The 18,692-nt window shown below is 32.3% G+C and overlaps 2 long non-coding RNA genes across 2 annotated transcripts; one reads left to right on the forward strand and one right to left on the reverse strand.

The window, feature by feature from the left end:
- Window positions 1-395: 395 nt before the first annotated feature.
- Window positions 396-2,320, reverse strand: LOC145332103 (uncharacterized). The gene is made up of 3 exons (XR_013884029.1): window positions 2,010-2,320; window positions 981-1,101; window positions 396-570 (listed from the first exon to the last, which is right to left on the reverse strand). It is a non-coding gene; the product is annotated as an uncharacterized LOC145332103 (long non-coding RNA).
- Window positions 2,321-14,841: 12,521 nt separating this feature from the next.
- LOC145331504 (uncharacterized) lies at window positions 14,842-18,086 on the forward strand. Its single transcript, XR_013883760.1, has 5 exons — window positions 14,842-14,887; window positions 15,942-16,022; window positions 17,066-17,134; window positions 17,462-17,497; window positions 18,003-18,086. It is a non-coding gene; the product is annotated as an uncharacterized LOC145331504 (long non-coding RNA).
- Window positions 18,087-18,692: the final 606 nt, after the last annotated feature.

Below are 18,692 nucleotides of genomic sequence, written 5' to 3' on the forward strand. Positions count from 1 at the left end.
CATTTCAAATTATAGAGTAGCTTTGCTACTAATAATAATAAACTGTGATCTAGAAATAAACCTGGTCATAACCAGATATCATACAAAATCCTATTATTTAATTTGCTTTTTACTAGTTTTTTTTAAAAAAGTTATCTTTATTTTGACATTTTGATAACTTTTCACTTAGTATTTTCATGATTACAGTTTTGATTGTTTTGATGCCTGACTTTTACATGGTATTTTCATGATTACAGTTTTGATTGTTTTGATGCCTGACTATAACATGTCAGTTTCTCAACATTATCTGGCATAAGGGAAAGTTTATATGAAGTTGGAACACTTGCTATATTTGAGGCTAGATGCTACATAGCTACGTATGGATCTTATATTCTCCACCAGTAATTAACAATAAATTAAAAACGACAATTTATTTATAATAGCACATAATTATATAGGTAACAAATAAATAAGACATGTAGATAAAATGGTGGTTAAAATTATAGGTATTAATTGTTTGTAGGACTCTGGATATGAATTAATTTACATGTAAGCAGTGTCTCTCTACGGTTGCATCAACTGTGTTGAATACTGAAACAATAAACTATTATAAGTCAGAGAAACCAATAGCCGGACAAATCTGGAAGGCTTATTGGTACAATTAAATAAGCTGGTTTAATCCTTTAAATACCTTTCATTGGCTTGACCCTTTAGGGTAAGGTTTACTCTTTTAAATGATTACTCTAATGTAACATAAGCTGTAGTTGTTATCAACGTATTATAGAGTTTAATGTATAGGTAAGTTAGGACGATTTTTTAACACAAACCCATCTAGGAACCTCTTATTTAGGTTAGGGTTATCTATTTATTACATCCCTGTAGGGGTAATTAGGTACTGGCCGTCTTAGGTATAGGTATAGCTTCGGGTTTATTTAGATACCTAAACTGATGAAACCCTATTCATGGAAGTTCCCCTTTACTCTATCAGTATCTATAGCTACCTTTTCTTCCCTGCAGGGACAGCTCTGTTGGGGTGGACCAATATGAGGCTTCTTGTCTTGTCCCAGAAGTCTGATGAACAGGTCCGCCTAAGCCATACAGCAGTGCATCATCAACGAATTTCTAGATACATAAAAAAACTATTAATTTCATTAGATACTTTTCTTTATAGGCCTGTATTTGAGAGCGCAGCTACTCAACAGATATTTAGATATTTAGTCCGCCTCTCATATAGATATATCTTAATAAAAAAGAGAAGATTAATGCTTAGCCTCTTGAGTCTTTCCTTAGGGCGCAGCTACTCAATAGATATTTAGTCCGCCTCTCATATAGATAGATATATCTTAATAAAAAAAGGAAGATTAATGCTTGGCCTCTTAAGTCCTTCCTTAGGGCGCAGCTACTCAATAAAACAAGGTCCGGCTCTCCATAGACAATTCTAGATATATAAATAAATAATACAGTTATTTTAAGTCTTCTTTGGGGGCGCAGCCACTCTATAAATAGTTTAAATGATGCCCGGCCTTCTACAAAGAAATCTAGGTTAGAATAGATTAATATACAGTTATTTTAAGCCTTCTTTGGGGGGTGCAGCCACTCTGTAAATAGTTTAAATAAGGAACGGCCTTCTACAAATAAATCTAGATTAGAATACATTAATATTCAGTTATTTTAGGCCTTCTTTGGGGGCGCAGCCACTCCATAAATAGTTTAAATAAGGAACGGCCTTCTACAAACAAATCTAGATTAGAAAAAAACTAATATATGATTATTTCAAGGCTTCCTTAGGGGCGCAGCCTATTGTTAGACGTTTAAGGAGCGTAGTAACTCTATAAGGGGTTTATAGCACAGCTACTCTACAGCTTATTTAATACCGTAGCTACTCTATAAGTGAATTAAGACCGTAGGTACTGTATTAGTGAATTAAGGGGTAGCTACTGTATTAGTGAATTAAGGGGTAGCTACTCTATGAGTGAATTAAGGAGCGTAGCTACTTTATAAGTGTAAATAGATATAAATAAGATTTTTACCTCTTGTTTCAATATTCTTAGGTCTCTTACAGCGAGTCCAAACTAAATTAAATTCACTAATTAGACAGAATTGTCAATAAATCACAATACATGGATTTTTAAGCATACTGCACTTAATTTCAATGGTCCTGTTTCTTTATATTAACGAATGGGAGAAAAAAATCTGTAGATTTGTGCCTATTTTAATCAAGCTTGACTTTAGAGAAAAAATGAATTAATTTAGAGTTTTACAACAAATTCTCTAAAACATATATGTAAATTGCCAAAATTCATGCATATAGTAATATTTAAACTGATTATAAAAATCACTATCTCACCTTCACTCGATCGTGGTTGGTTTAAGACTGGCAAAAATTTCTCTTGTTTGGATTCTTTTCTGGTGATTAGCTTGATAATTTGATTTTTAAACTGTTCATTATAGCTTGTAATTCTTCGTTATTTTTTAAATTTCAGTATTTTTTTATTTGTTTGTTATTATAAAATATTATTTCTTAAGGTTAATTTTTGGGATGCTGACAACTCTTGATGGGTCTTTTCACACTAGAGACCTAGAGAATTTTTGTGGTGGTACACTTTTTTTTTGGGGGGGGGGATATTTTTAATTTTTTAAGGGGGTTGAGGTGACCCATCCCCCAAGAAAATAGTTATAAACCTTCCCAGGACCTATGAGAAGCTATCCTGTTAAGGAGAACCCGATCAACTCAGCGGTTAGTGAGATCCTTAGATACAAACAGACAGATAGACAGACATAAACAATCCTGGATGGGTGGTATACGGATAAAGAGTTTTGTAGTGTATTTATGAAAACAAAGAATTATATTTTCTAATATCCCTTTTTTTATATCATAACTGACCGTCTAACGGATCACATAAGTCACATACTGAATGCTCCTTGGTACAAGGAATCTTCACAAAAAAAGTAAGTCATCTAACTTGAATAGAAACTGAAATATCTCATTCCCCATAGTTTTACTGACTTAAGCTCTAAAGCAAAACTTTTTTGCCAATACATCTTTGATCTTGACTAATGTTGTATAAACCGGTTTTGTTAGTCTAGATAGACTGAGAGAGAAGGCCTGGACCAACAAAACTGGAACAACTTTGTTATTTTTTATTTCAATAATTGTGGAAAATTTTCTGTAATACGATGCTATACTTTTTTTTCAGTATGGCTCAGAATCAGTTGTAATCCATCGGATATTAATCCGTAATTAGGTTCGAAGACTTACTAGAAATGATTATCTAAATTCAATAATAAATTTTGTCAAAATTTTTAAAATTCCTTAAGGTTTTATCAATTTTTTTGAGTTTCTTATCCATAAAATGCTAGAATTAAAAAAAAACATTTTTGTAACTCCATGACCATATGTCAAATTTCCACAGAAATAACAAGAATATGAAAAAAATGAACAAAATATCTGAAGCAATGTTTATATAATTTCTGTCGTCTTTGTTTAATTAATCATTATTATGAAAATAGCTCGAAGGATTTAAACAGAGTATACGCCTTAAGAATTTAAAATTCTAAAATTATAATTTAACCATTTGCATAATGTCCTATATAGCTCTAAAAAGATGCATTAAATAATATACAGATAATTTTGTTCTTCTATAAAGGCCGTATTAACAATAGTGAAATAATTAGTTGTATACTCTGTGTGCCGGATCCTAAATGCTCCTACAGTCCTTTAAGTCAAATCTTCACGGAAATCCCAATGTCCGTTAATCCTTACATAAGAAAGGCAGCAACGATGACCTTTCTCCTAAGTTTCCCTCCCAGAGAACGCGGCATTCAAAATTTGTTGTGCCGGCTCCGAGAGATTCTAGAAAATTCTGTCTCTTTTGAAACTTGCACAAGTTAAGATGTGAGTTTAGCGATTGAAATTAATATGCATTTTTGCCACTAAAGATTTCTCATACGGCTGTTCTGCTTACACGAATTTAACATCAGGTACAATTATAATCATGTAAATAGATTTTGGCTTGTTATATAATAGTTTTTGTTAAATAAAAACAAGTATTTGATTTAAAACAGCATTTATTAAAAAATCAAACGTATTTTTATATGTATTAACAATTATGTCATGTTTAATGTATTAAACTCATCACTGAGCTGTGGATGAATTCTGTTTATTATGTAAACCCATCGAGGAGTTCTGTAATTTACGCAAATTGGATAAATGTCCTAACTATCGTATTTTTACAATATATGTCCAGATTTAATGAATTTTCTCATATTCATTTGAATCCGGTGGATAGGAACCGGTTCTCATGAATACAAAAAAACTATGTCTAGCATCGAATTATATCCAGTTTTCTACGAATATAGAAATGTACAATCATAAGATTAAAACTAGTTTTTTTAGCCGGTGCCTTCGGCACCACGGGGCTAAAAAAATAGTTTTTATCTTATAATTGTACATTCTATATCCGCGGAAAGCCGTTTATAATACAATACGAGAAATAACTATTATATTCTTTTAAGATGCAAGGTTTTCATCAATAAATGATTTGTAACCCATCTGTGTTTCCTTCTGAACAGCCAAGTATTGGGACGATATCTGGCAGCAATAATTCGTAATTAGATCTCGCTAGTTATTACAAAATCCAACAGGGCATTTTCATTATTATGATTGATTGAACGAAGACATCATGTCACTGATGAAGACGACAGAAATTTTTTAAAGATTGCCCTCTGGTGATATTTCTTTAAAAATCGCTTAACCCTTACAGATCGGGCCCCTATTCCCAACTTAAAAGATTGGGGGGGGGGGGTCATATTGACCCCCCCCCTCTCTCTCGGCTTCTGTTACAGATAAAGACAAAAAAAAATTTTCTGGTGGTTCATGTGTATTTTTAGAGAAAATTACTTTTTCTAGACATAGCGGTCAGGCCGCTCCTTAGCCGCTTTTTAGCGGCCAGCAGCTAAATTTTAAAACAGCTGTAGAGCGGTGTTTCGGTACTTTGGGCCGAATATCTCGGTACTTAGGCCTACGTGGCCGTCTACGAGATCTTAAGTGCATGGAGCACAATCATCCTCACTACTTCCAATGAATAAGGCACTGATGCAGTTACAAATAGTGTATTTACACTATGAAACGGTGGGATCTAAAAAGATAATAACAAAATTAATACAAAATATTAAAAATGTTTCAACGAATAAGAAAACGTGCATATTTTTTAATAGAAACTGATAAATTTCAAACAGAATCATTTTAAAATATATAAAATTATTCGTAGGTAAAAATAAGTCAATGATTTGGTCTATTTTAATGAAAAAATAAAGAAATCAATTTGCTATATCTTAAACCAAAAAAATCACTTTAATCTTCAAAATTCAAAGGTTAAAAAGAAAGAATACTCACCAGTCTTATTTCATATCAAGCCAGGAAGTATATAGAGGTAAAAAAACACACAGCTAACCACTCATTCTATGCAGAACAGGATTTTTCGTCACATAACATGTGCCGTGCTGAGGGCATCAAACAATACAAAGGAAGAAAGTGCGTGGGGCGCACACATATGGCTATGCCGCGCTTCGTTGCTTAGATAATATGATTTCAAACTACAAAAGTCGTCTTCTACTCATATTTCTAGTAAGCTTTAGGTGGGGGTTCGATCCCGCAAGGAACACACTATGAAAGTACCAAGACACACCCGCCTGTGAACTGAGGAATCGAACACATCATTAACATTCTTTGCAATTTTGTGTGCAGACAGTGTCCACAAAAGTCAAAACTCATGACGACATAAATCACAAGAGTTTAAAAAATGGCCCTATGGCCTCAAGTTTGCTTGTAAAAAACATTCACGAATATCCACAACAACTCAAACTGCCTCACTTACACATTATAAGCAGGAATAAAGGAATAGGAGAAAATGCATACATCATTGAAGACTTTCACATTTCCCATTCACACACAACATTGGTGCCACATAGCCTCACAACTAAAACAAAAGAATTCAATTTTGAATTTGCTTTTTGAATTAATTTGCTAGACCATAATTACAAAGATACCCAAACATTCATCAGCTACCCAAAAGGGTTTTTAAAAATAATATTTTATATGATACAATAAATATCTTTAAATCTAAGCATTAAAACTGTATCATAAAATCATCAAAAGGTAAATCATCAAAATTAAATAATTCAATCAGATCTTTTACTTAAAAGAAAGAAAGAAATAAATAAAATCAGAAAACTTCTTTTCAATCAAATCTTTTACTCAAAAAAGAAAGAAAGAAATAATAAAATCAGAAAAACTTCGTTTCAATCAAATCTTTTTACTCAAAAAGAAAGAAAGAAATAATAAAATCAGAAAAACTTCGTTTCAATCAAATCTTTTTACTCAAAAAAGAAAGAAAGAAATAATAAAATCAGAAAAACTTCGTTTCAATCAAATCTTTTTACTCAAAAAAGAAAGAAAGAAATAATAATAAACAAATCCTTAAAGGGACTGTGAACGTAAATTTTTCTCATCCTAATATTAAATCTTAACATTATCTCATTCATAATATCTCACAGATAGAGCAAAACGCGCTTTTGTTTGCTTAAAAAACGGCTTTTTCCGACGATTTTTATAAGGTACGGGGAAAGGAAGAAATTTTCCGTATTATATAAAATGTGCATTAAATTGCTTTTTTCTCCCATTATAGCTAAAATTAAACTTTTTCACATAGTTCTAGATTTTTCCTAACAGTTAAGCTGACTTTTAACATAATCCTTGCTTTAATCCAATGTATAGTTACTTAGAAATTGATAAAATAAGCAATATTTTTTATTGAAAACCAAATACAATAACAAAGCCAGAAACAGGTTTTTTATTAGTATCCAATTAACTTTAAATGGCCCATCTCTCGCCCACCTTTAATTACAAATTTGTAAATAATAAAGACGCAATATTTCTTTATAAACAGTCTGATAAAAGTGTAAACTAATTCACCAAAGTGGGTTATTTATTGTTCAACACAATAAAAAAGGATATTATCATTTTATATAACCTATGAGATTCAACCCTTTGTAGACAGTGAGGTATTTTTTTGTCAATAATACGAATTTAAAATATGTCTTTATTACCTAATTACTACGTTATAAAAAAACGAATTGTCAATTTTATAGCATAAAATAAATCCTTAACAGTAAGTAAATTGTTCAAACTATATATGACAAGTTAAATATCCCTACAAACATTATAAGAAACAAAAACGTTCAGATTTTCCCTGTTTTTTCCTTTTTCCCTCTCAAAATACCATAAAATCAAGGCATTATTTCTGGATATTTTTGTGAATTGGACATTTTTGGTTGATCAGTGTAGTGAAATGTGCTTAGTAAATGTTAAGATTTGATAATCAGATGAGAAATTTTTACGTTCACACTCCCTTTAATGCCAAACATAAAATGCATTAAAATCATCGAAATAAATAAAGCATTCTTAAATCTAAGAACACACAAAATGACTGTATTAAATCATCAAAATAAAACTTCAAATAAAATTAAAAATGCATTTTTGAAATATGCAAATTTAAATTAAGCTCAGAAAAATGAAAAGGACTTTAAAAATTGTTGACTTTACATTTTCTTATAAAAAATTTGAACAAAACTTGCTCTTTGGTTACGTAGGTAATAAGCTTTTATCTACGAACTCTCTAAATCTTTGGCGTAATTGCTTTCCAACAGGATACAGTCAATACACACAAAATAATCATATTCAGTTCCGGCTGAATATTCAAACTACAAACATTTTAAAATAATTGCAAGAATCAATTATTTTATATGCCTGGCACAAGAATCCCTGCCTCCAGCTACCAAGTCGACAATTCTTTTCTTTGAGCTAGCTGTAGGCAGGGTCTCTGGCGCCGGACTCAAACATCTTTAACATAAAAGTTAAAATTAATCAATAATAATTCATCAAATCAATTATCAAATTATTCATCAAATCTCTGCTTCAAGAAAATCAAAACAAATCAGAGTAAATCTGCTTTCTTCATGAAAATTAACTGCTTTTATTTTAGGTAAATCTTCAGAACGAAAAAAATAACTTAAATATAATTAATATTAAGATATTTTGTAATGCATGTATATTAGACCGACTCAGAATTACCACTTTTTTTGAAATTCAATGGGCGCGCTATTTCAACCCATTCCTTTTATGATATAAAGACCAATGATACCAAAAAAAGTGTTCTGGTAGCTTTTTTTCAGCAATATGTCAAATTCGATTTTCATAAAAAAAGGGGAAGGTTCCCCCCTGGGGGTGAAATTTTTTTTTCTTTCAAACCATGGCTTTATACACCTTCCTGGATTCGTCTTGAAGAGTACATTAAGGATCAAAAAACGATTTTAAAATATTTTGATAGCAAGAGCTATTCTCAAAAAACTAACAATTTTGGCCATTTTAGCAAAATCAGGTGATTTTGACGGTTATTTGAGGATAACTTTTTCTGGGATCAATATTTTTAAAAAACGTTTTTTGATTCATAATGTACTCTTCAAGACGAATTCAGGAAGGTGTATAAAGCCATGGTTTGAAAGAAAACAAATTTTCACCCCCAGGGGGGAACCTTCCCCTTTTTTATGAAATTCGAATTTGACATATTGCTGAAAAAATAATCTGAGAACACTTTTAAAGGTATCAATAGTCTTATATTTATGAATAGAATGGGTTAAAATAGCGCGCCAAAAAATTTTGCATCTTGAGTCGGCCTAATGTATATATATGAAAAGAAAATAATTTTTCAAATGATTAAATGTGTCTCATTCTTGTTCTTATCCATATATCATATTTCATGTTGTGTCCAACAAGGAACAAAAATGCTTCGCTTCTAAAAAAATAAGTACTTAAGATATTTTACGCGAAAAAATCCAAGGTCCCGATCAAATGAAATTCATTGAAAAAACTTACGTATTCGATTAGAAAACTTTAGTTTTATGCTTCAAAAATAAAATCTTGAACTCATTTATAAGTTAAAACAAATTGTATGAAAATTTGCGTTAAGTTATAAATCTTAAGAAATGAGTAATTTCTTTTTTAAAAAAATACTGCTTCAATTTTAATATCTGCGATAAAATGAAGGTAAGGTTAATTTAAAATATGCATAGTTTATCTTAAATTAATTCTGTGATATTCATATAAAATAATAATCAATATTTTAATAATATCATACATCGTTTTCATTATTATAAATGCTTATCTCATAGAAATTAGAGTTTACATTTTTAAACATGAACGTAAATATATGTACCTAGGAAAATAATAGCTATAAAATACTTTCTCTAGGTTTAAAATTGTCCGAAATCGCTAGGTACGTATATTACTACAAATCTCTGCTCTCGGAATGAAAAAAAATCTTAACGCGTGGATTACTAGGAATCCCTGCCTCCGGAGTGAAAGAAAAACTTTTATACATGAATTGTTAGAAATCTCTGCCTCCGGAATGAAAGAAAATCTTTGATTTGCTTACAAATTTAAACAAATATCTTGATTTTTTGCGATAATCTTTTAAAATAATAATAAGGAATATTTTAAATATTATCATAATAATATTACATGTTGTGTTCTTTACTTTAATGCATTATTTCATATGAGAATCTGAGAAATAACATTTTTTAAGTAAACGTGAACCATGAAAAAAATACCTCAAAAAATAACTTGTAAAAAAATATTTTTCTTAGTTTTTTTTTTAAAAATCTGCAAAAATTATTAGGTACTTAAATACACGAATTTTTGCTTTCAAAAATCATATTTTAAGAAACAAAATCTTTGAACAATCTGCTTTAAAAGTCTAAACAGTTTTGTAGAATTTTTGTGCTTAAATATGAACAATAAAATACTTGAAAAAAAAATACTTATTCTTTACAGAACCCATTTTGGTTCCCTTCACAAGCTTAATATATAACTTGTAATATTTTTTCTTTAGAAGATCATTTTCACACATAAATAGTTTATGTTGTAGATTAGATATGCAGGGATAGGTATTTCTGTCGGTACTTCCCTGGCCAGCTTGGCTACAAAAAATCCGCGGCTGGACTGCTTCAAAATGACCACCCTGTATCGAATACAAAGTGTCGGCGGCCATTATCACATGGCACTAATTTAATTGCACAAGAGAAATATTCTATAATTTTCTCTGTTGTGGAGACAGCCCTCAAAGCTGCTCCGCTTCCTCCAACCATCTTCAGCAGTTGGAAGCCTCTTCGGCAGTGATTATCAACACTACCAACCTCAATGTTGTCTGCAACTGCAACAACTTCAGTATTAACTGCAATACTATCAGCATCAGCGCCAACTGCAACAACTTCAACACTAGAATTGGCTGCAACTCTGACGACAGCAGCAAAGGCTGGAACGTGAACATCATCATCAGGAACCGCCGCAGCGCTATCACCAACATCATGAGAATTGGTTACAACACAACCAACATCAGCATTGTGAACGACTACGGCAACACCCGCCGTAGCAATGTTATCAACGGCTACAGCACTATCTTCAATATAATCAGGATTGACTGCAACACAAACAACATTATCATCAGTAACGGCTACGGCAACACCCGCCGTAGCAATGTTGTCAACGGCTGCAGCACTATCTTCAACATCAGAATTGACTGCAACACAAACAACAGCATCAACAACAGCTTCACAAGCAGAACCAACAGGTTCATCATCAACAGCTACGGCAGTGCTCGCCCTAGCAGTGTTGTCAACGGCTGCAGCTCTATCTTTAACATCAGAATTGACTGCAACACAAACAACAGCATCAACAACAGCTACACAAGCAGAACCAACAGGTTCATCATCAACAGCTACGGCAGTGCTCGCCCCAGCAGTGTTGTTAACGGCTGCAGCTCTATCTTTAACATCAGAATTGACTGCAACACAAACAACAGCATCAACAACAGCTACACAAGCAGAACCAACAGGTTCATCATCAACAGCTACGGCAGTGCTCGCCCCAGCAGTGTTTTTCTTCTTAGAAGGCAAACAAGGCTCAACATTGGCCTTGGCCAATAAGTAAAACATACTGGCGATATCATCAACTAAAGTGCCAGGCGGTTTCACAAAACCATTTTGAATTATGGCGGCAGCTTTAGCCCATAGAGAGATGAACTCAACTCTACAGTTATATAGATCATCGCCTGCTATCTCCATCATGAATTTCAATGATTTAACCCTTACAGATCGGGGGGGGGGCTCAAAGAGCCCCCCCCTCTAGTTTTTTCAATCTCATTTTTTTTGTAGGTAAGATGGAGAGCTGTAACTTCATGACTTTTTAAGTTTAGTAATTATACGTCGGCAAGAGTTAATTTTATTTGGATATCTGCTCTGTGTCGGTCGTGGTGTCCGGTCAAAGTCGGTTGGGTAGCAAAAAAAATTAGAAAAAAATTCTAAATAAATCTTAATTTCTACATTATGACTTTTGTGTATAAGGTAGAAACCTAAAATTTTTTTGGTGAATACTTAGATATCAATGACCATCTGAGAAAAGTGGTGTTATGACCGTTTGACCGCTCCCTGACCGACTTTATGACCGATTTTGTCCGGCTTTTACTACAGACATATATCATGAATATCGTGGCTTGTATTACAGCTAGAGACCTATAATTTTTGTTGGTAAATCCTTGAGCAATAATGAACAGATAAAAATATTAATTTGCGCCGCCAACCGCCGTTTTACCGCCGTAACCGCCGAAAATGGCGGTTTCTGTTATTTACCGTTTTTCGGCGATGATCAGAAAAAGTAATTTTTTTGTTATGAAAAATAAAAGTTCGTCCTAAAATTTGGTCATCCTAGCTGCAAAATTGGCCGCTCTACAGCTGTTTTAAAATTTAGCGGCTGGCCGCTAAAAAGCGGCTAAGGAGCGGTCTGACTGCTATGACTAGAAAAAGTAATTTTCTCTAAAAATACACATGAACCACCAGAAAAAAATTTTACGTCTTTATCTGTACCAGGAGCCGAGATAGAGGGGGGGGCTCTTTGAGCCCCCCCCCCCCCCCCGATCTATTAAGGTGGGAATTGGGGCCCGATCTGTAAGGGTTAAGATCTTCGATATCTTTGAGAGTCTTTTTCAGTTCACCATAAGTTTTTTGCGCTGTAACAAGTTCGCTATATTGAGCCATAATGTCACTTTAACTAGCACTGATTACAATTATGGTTGGTAACGTCTAGAGTTCATCAAATAAACCATTTCAGATCACCATAACTTTTTGCGCTTTGACAAGTTTGTTATATTGAGCCATAATGTCACTTTAACTAGCACTGATTACAATTATGGTTGGTAACGTCTAGAGTTCATCAAATAAATCATTTCAGATCACCATAACTTTTTTGCGCTTTGACAAGTTTGTTATATTGAGCCATAATGTCACTTTAACTAGCACTGATTACAATTATGGTTGGTAACGTCTAGAGTTCATCAAATAAATCATTTCAGATCACCATAACTTTTTTGCGCTTTGACAAGTTTGCTGTATTGAGCCATAATGTCACTTTAACTAGCACTGATTACAGTTATAGTCTGGTCTGGAGATTATTCAATAATCCAGCACATTAACAGTAACATCATCCAGTACAGCTTCTTCTTCGACTGACAGACTTGATTACCGTTTCATTGTTTCGGTACTTTGGGCCGAATATCTCGGTAATTAGGCCTACGTGGCCGTCTACGAGATCTTAAGTGCATGGAGCACAATCATCCTCACTACTTCCAATGAATAAGGCACTGATGCAGTTACAAATAGTGTATTTACACTATGAAATGGTGGGATCTAAAAAGATAATAACAAAATTAATACAAAATATTAAAAATGTTTCAACAACGTGCATATTTTTTAATAGAAACTGATAAATTTCAAACAGAATCATTTTAAAATATATAAAATTATTCGTAGGTAAAAATAAGTCAATGATTTGGTCTATTTTAATGAAAAAATAAAGATATCAATTTGCTATATCTTAAACCAAAAAAATCACTTTAATCTTCAAAATTCAAAGGTTAAAAAGAAAGAATACTCACCAGTCTTAATTCATATCAAGCCAGGAAGTATATAGAGGTAAAAAAACACACAGCTAACCACTCATTCTATGCAGAACAGGATTTTTCGTCACATAACATGTGCCGTGCTAAGGGCATCAAACAATACAAAGGAAGAAAGCGCGTGGGGCGCACACATATGGCTATAATGCGCTTCGTTGCTTAGATAATATGATTTCAAACTACAAAAGTCGTCTTCTACTCATATTTCTAGTAAGCTTTAGGTGGGGGTTCGATCCCGCAAGGAACACACTATGAAAGTACCAAGACAAGCGGCCAATTTTGCAGCTAGGATGACCAAATTTTAGGACGAACTTTTATTTTCATAACCAAAAAATTACTTTTTCTGATCATCGCCAAAAAATGGCAAATAACGGAAACCGCAATTTTCGGCGGTTACGGCGGTAAAACGGCGGTTGGCGGCGCCAATTAATATTTTTATCTGTTTATTATTGCTCAAGGATTTACCAAAAAAATGTATAGGTCTCTACCTGTAATAGAAGCCACGATATTCATGATTTATGTCTGTAGTAAAAGCCGGACAAAAATCGGTCATAAAGTCAGTCAGGGTGCGGTCAAACGGTCATAAGACCACTTTTCTCATAAGGTCATTGATATCTCAGTATTCCCCAAAAAAATTTTAGGTTTCTACCTTTTATACAAAGTCATAATGTAGAAATTAAGATTTATTTAGAATTTTTTTAAATTTTGGTGCTACCCAACCGACTTTGACCGGACACCACGACCGACACAGACCAGATATCCTAATAAAATCAACTCTTGCCGACGTATAATTACTAAACTTAAAAAGTCATGAAGTCACAACTCTCTATCTTACCTACAAAAAAAATGACATTGAAAAATTAGAGGGGGAGGGTCAATATGACCCCCCCCCCCCGATCTGAAAGGGTTGACATTCAAAGTTATTTTCATATAAAGCCATGGTGAAAAAAACTACATATATTTAACAGAATCATGGCAATAAAATTATTACCATAGACAGGCATTTAGGCACAATAATCCGTTCAACTAATAAAAGAAATTTTAGCAGATGAAGATTTTTGTTTGTATTTAGTCACATTTAATCATTTTTATAATACAGAAAGAGAAGAGATGTAGAATATAATCAGTAGATGTTATGACAGCAGAAAAATTGTCGTCATTTAAAGTTGCTATTTACCCCCCTGTCTTTTATTGGTCAGTTCGTTCATCCAGTAGAATGGTAGAGGGGTCGTCATCTCAGCTCGCTACACGTGTATCTACTGTATAATGACCTACCTACCCATAAAGAAAGTTAAAAAGTAGTCTTGAAGTAAATTAAGAATTAAAGAGACAAACTTTTATTTTCTAAATATCAAATCAATCAATTTAAGCATTATTATTATTTATGTTGACATTTCATACAAATATTCTTGTCTATCTTCGAAATATGAACTTTTCTAAACTTTTTTTTTATAAAGGTCTTTTTTTAGTAACAATGCACTATAATTTGATATGTCTGTCTAGTTTTAGGGAAACGGCTCTTATTTAAGATAGATGGCTGATTTTTTTTATTTTTATGTTTTAACCTTATAATTGTAAATTTTAAAATCATAGAAAACTGGATATTATATGATGCTATACATAATTTTTCATTGTTGCAGAGAACCTGTTCTAATCCAATTAACCAATTAATCGGTTTGGAAACAATACTGGAAATAATATTCCTGTCACTCTTTACTGTGAGAAATGTTATTCTTGTTATACTCTGCTGTGAGAAATGATATAAATATTGTGCTACCATGTAATATTATTCAGACCTCTCTCAGATGCCGAGCAGATATAGAAGGGTCTAAATCATGATTTTGGTAAGAAATTTTTTTCTAAATCCCTTTTGTAAATAAATATTTATCAAACATGTGCGAAGTTTACCAAAGCTAACCTAATACAATATTTTTTTAATTTGGTCAAAGGACTATCCACCAATTTGAAAATTGATATTTAGCATTTTACAACAGAGATGTTTAATTTCCTTTCCTTTTTCCGTACATATAATCCTTATTTGAAAGTTATGGGATGTCTCTTTTATATAAAGGGGTCTTACTAAATGCTGAACTGATATGGCTCTCCTGTATCTTCTAATAGAAAATTATAACTATTTTTGGGGAGGGTTCCACAACACTCTCCAAAGATATGGCACCTTGAAAAAAAGACTCCCCCAAATGTCTTTTTTACTTTACTGTTTTATCAAATGATGAAAATTGGATCAACTTTGCAAATTAATGAAATAGTTTGTATTTAAATGTTTTTTTTATTATAAATTCTTCTTATGTATATCAGCAGAAAAACAAAAAAAAGCAAATCCGAATTTTAGAATAGCAGCTTTGTTATTCATTTCGAATGATTTTAATATAAATATAAAATGTAGATGCATAATTTGATTACTAGTTTCTACTGTTAATTTTTTATTAATCAGCACCAATGAAGCACAAGATCTCAATCTAATATGACTCCAAAAATTGAACGATAGTTTAATATACAAGTTGTCATCATGTTTATACACTTTGATAACATTTGGCTCACCATCACCACCAGTAAGAGCATCTTAAAGGCCATCATCCTCAAAATCAAGATTTTAAAATTGATTTTATAACACATCAAAAAACATTTTTGTATACTTTTGAGGGTAATTTTTATCGTTAACATGTATTTAGCTACATCCATGGGACTGGAGGTCAGCAGCAGTCCTCTAAATTTATAGGGATCAAATTTATTTTTTGTTGCTAATTAAACAAAATAAGAATTAATTGTCGAAACCATTAACCAAAATATGCATCTACATATTATATTTATTTATGGTAAAATTCGGATTTGCCTCTTTTTTTATTCTCAGTGTATATTATATACAGTATTTATATTTAGAAAATGATCTTGCTAAGTCTACTTTTTTCTGCTACTGGAGCAGAAAAAATGTTAAGAACATTCAATTTTGTGGACAATGAGGTTTGTTGAGATTGTTTTTCATAGCAAAGCTACTCTATAATTCAAAATGTCCATCCATCTGTCATTTAGAAACTGATTGTACATAAGTGTAAGGCATCCATGGCGGTTTTTGCAGCTTTTTAGCTTTTTACAAGTGCTTTTCACATATCTTTGGAGTTTTTCGTTCTATTTAAAAATTTTACAGTGTTAAAATTGAACTTTAAGTCATTTTAGGGTATTTTGTGATAACGGATGGAAAGCCAAGTAGATTTTATTGAATTTTAATCTAATTTTAGCAATTGAATATAAAAAATTACTAGAAAAACAGATATAAATGGTTTTAAGAAATCTTTGGTCCAATATAGGTTTTAAGCTACTTATATAGAGAAAAGTAAGGGTAGGAAAAGGGTAATTGATAAAAATACATAAAAATAATCAAAGCCTATTCTTTAAAAAAAAACTTGTTTGTTATCTTATATTAATATGATACTTTCTTTTTACCCTTAACAGTCTGGCCCATAGCCATACCTTTATCGTTCAGGGGCGTGGGAGGATTGTTCAATACCCCCCCCCCCCATATTATATCAGCTCCTATTAGAGCTATAGGGCTAAAAAAATTTGTGCATGTCCCCTGTTTGATAATAAAATTCCAACTTTAAGTGGGTCAATGTAAAATTTCGCTTCCTTCACCCTTTTATTTAACAACCTTTGTTTTTACTTCAAAATTTCAAAAGGCTGTAATTTTCTTATTTATGAAGCTAGAAAAATTTTTTCAGAAAATTCTTATCTTTATGTAAATTTTATATTAGAAATATCAAAAAATAAATTGCGGTGGCCATTACAGCCAGAGTTAAAAAACATGTATATAAAGCCCTCTATCTTTCACACACAGAAAGGGGGGAGACGCCCTCCCCCCCCCCCCGAGCGTTAAGGGTTAAACTAAGTATCTGCATTCTAGCATCTAGGTTCATTGCAATCTAGTAGAGCTCAATCGGTTTAGCGGTTACTAAAATCTTAAGCTTCAGACGGACAGTTTATATTTCAATTTTGTCCATTCTTCTTAGATGGATGTTAGATTTGGTCCTGAGAATGGTATTATGACATACAACACAGGAAAACCCATGTTTGACGAGGTAATTGATTTATTATTACTTGGTTAAGAACAGATTGTTTTATACTCTAAGTAAACTTGTAGCTGGCTAAAATAAAAATTCCCCCCCCCATCTATCCCCTTCACCTCCTGTGATGTCCATGTTAACAACCTGAACTGACAGTAATTTTGCCGCTTTTTTTAGTTTTTACAAATTCTGCAAATAAAAAGTTAAAATTTTTTCAATAATGCATATTTTCAAATTTTCTATAATTTATTAATCGTTAAGCTATATTTCTTTTATAAAAGAACCTCAATCTTAATTTGATGAATTTCTTTTAATTTTTCACGAATATGAAACTTATTTTAGGTATCAGCTTGTGTAAGAGTCTTTCCTCTGTTTGATAGGAATACAAATTTAATCAATAACCGAAATAGTTTTATATTTTCCCCCAATGCAGTATTAAGGTTTGTTTGTCCTATCATTTAAGATCTTTGGTTTATTGATGTATTCATCCTTGTTTATTATTATCTAGCCAAAACCCCTCAAGAGATAAAGACCCTAGAGGCTTAGGATGATGATTCATTAATGCAATGTCAGTACAATACAACTTAGAGGAAATAATTCATTGTTTTGGGTGGATGCAGGGGCTGCTATTCAGCCAAGTAATTTCCTTTGAAATTGCTGAAAATTAAATATTTTGTTAGCGTAGAGTTGATTTTTATGTAACTGAAGGAAAGTGGATAAGAAAAGGTAGAATTAGGGGAAGGGGGGTTGTTGGCAAATTTTCACTTAGTATTGTTTGTCTGAATCACATTCCCTTTTCTCTGGGTAAATGGATTTGATATAGATTTAAAACATAAACTGAAATTAAATCTACTGCCTCTATGGAGTTTAAAAGTTTGTAATAAGATTTGGAGGGCAAATACCATTGCTGGAATTTTACAAAGTGGATGAGACTGTAGATCCAGCTATTTCTCTGCTTCTAAAGTAAGCAAAATTATGAAAGTATTAATACTTATAAATAATCAATTTGTAAAAATGTAAATATGCCATTAAACAGTATTCAGTATTTAGGCAATTTTGCAACACACCCACATACAATTTTGTTTAGACTAATTATTTTTATTCTGACACTCAACAATAGTAAATTTACATTCATATATATTAGGGTGTTTCGATTTTGGAAGTTCACTTTAGTACACATTGGCAAGGGTTACTGAGCCAATATAAAAACCTGTGAAACTTGAAAGGGGTTTTGTAATCCAAATTTGATCAGTTGGTTCATTAGGAGGAGTGTCCAAACACAACGAACACTAATTGTAATCTAAAGAATGGATAATTTTGTGTTTAATCATTAGAGGTGTACTTCATTAATTGGGTATAGTTCCTTTCGTGGCAATGCACCTTAAGGGGCAATTCTTCATATTATTCACAGAAACTTTTCTCCTATTCCTAGGCCCTGCAGGGGGCTCTAACCCTGTGGGGCCAATTGCCTAACCCTATGGGGCAATCACCTAACCCAATATAACATAAAATAACCTATAAAAGTCATTTTAAAAATATGACGAATCGCCCCTTAAGGTGTGTTGCCATGAAA

The sequence above is a fragment of the Acartia tonsa genome, chromosome 11 (assembly GCF_053477335.1).
Source record: "Acartia tonsa isolate MP-2025a chromosome 11, ASM5347733v1, whole genome shotgun sequence".
Lineage (NCBI taxonomy): Eukaryota > Metazoa > Arthropoda > Copepoda > Calanoida > Acartiidae > Acartia > Acartia tonsa.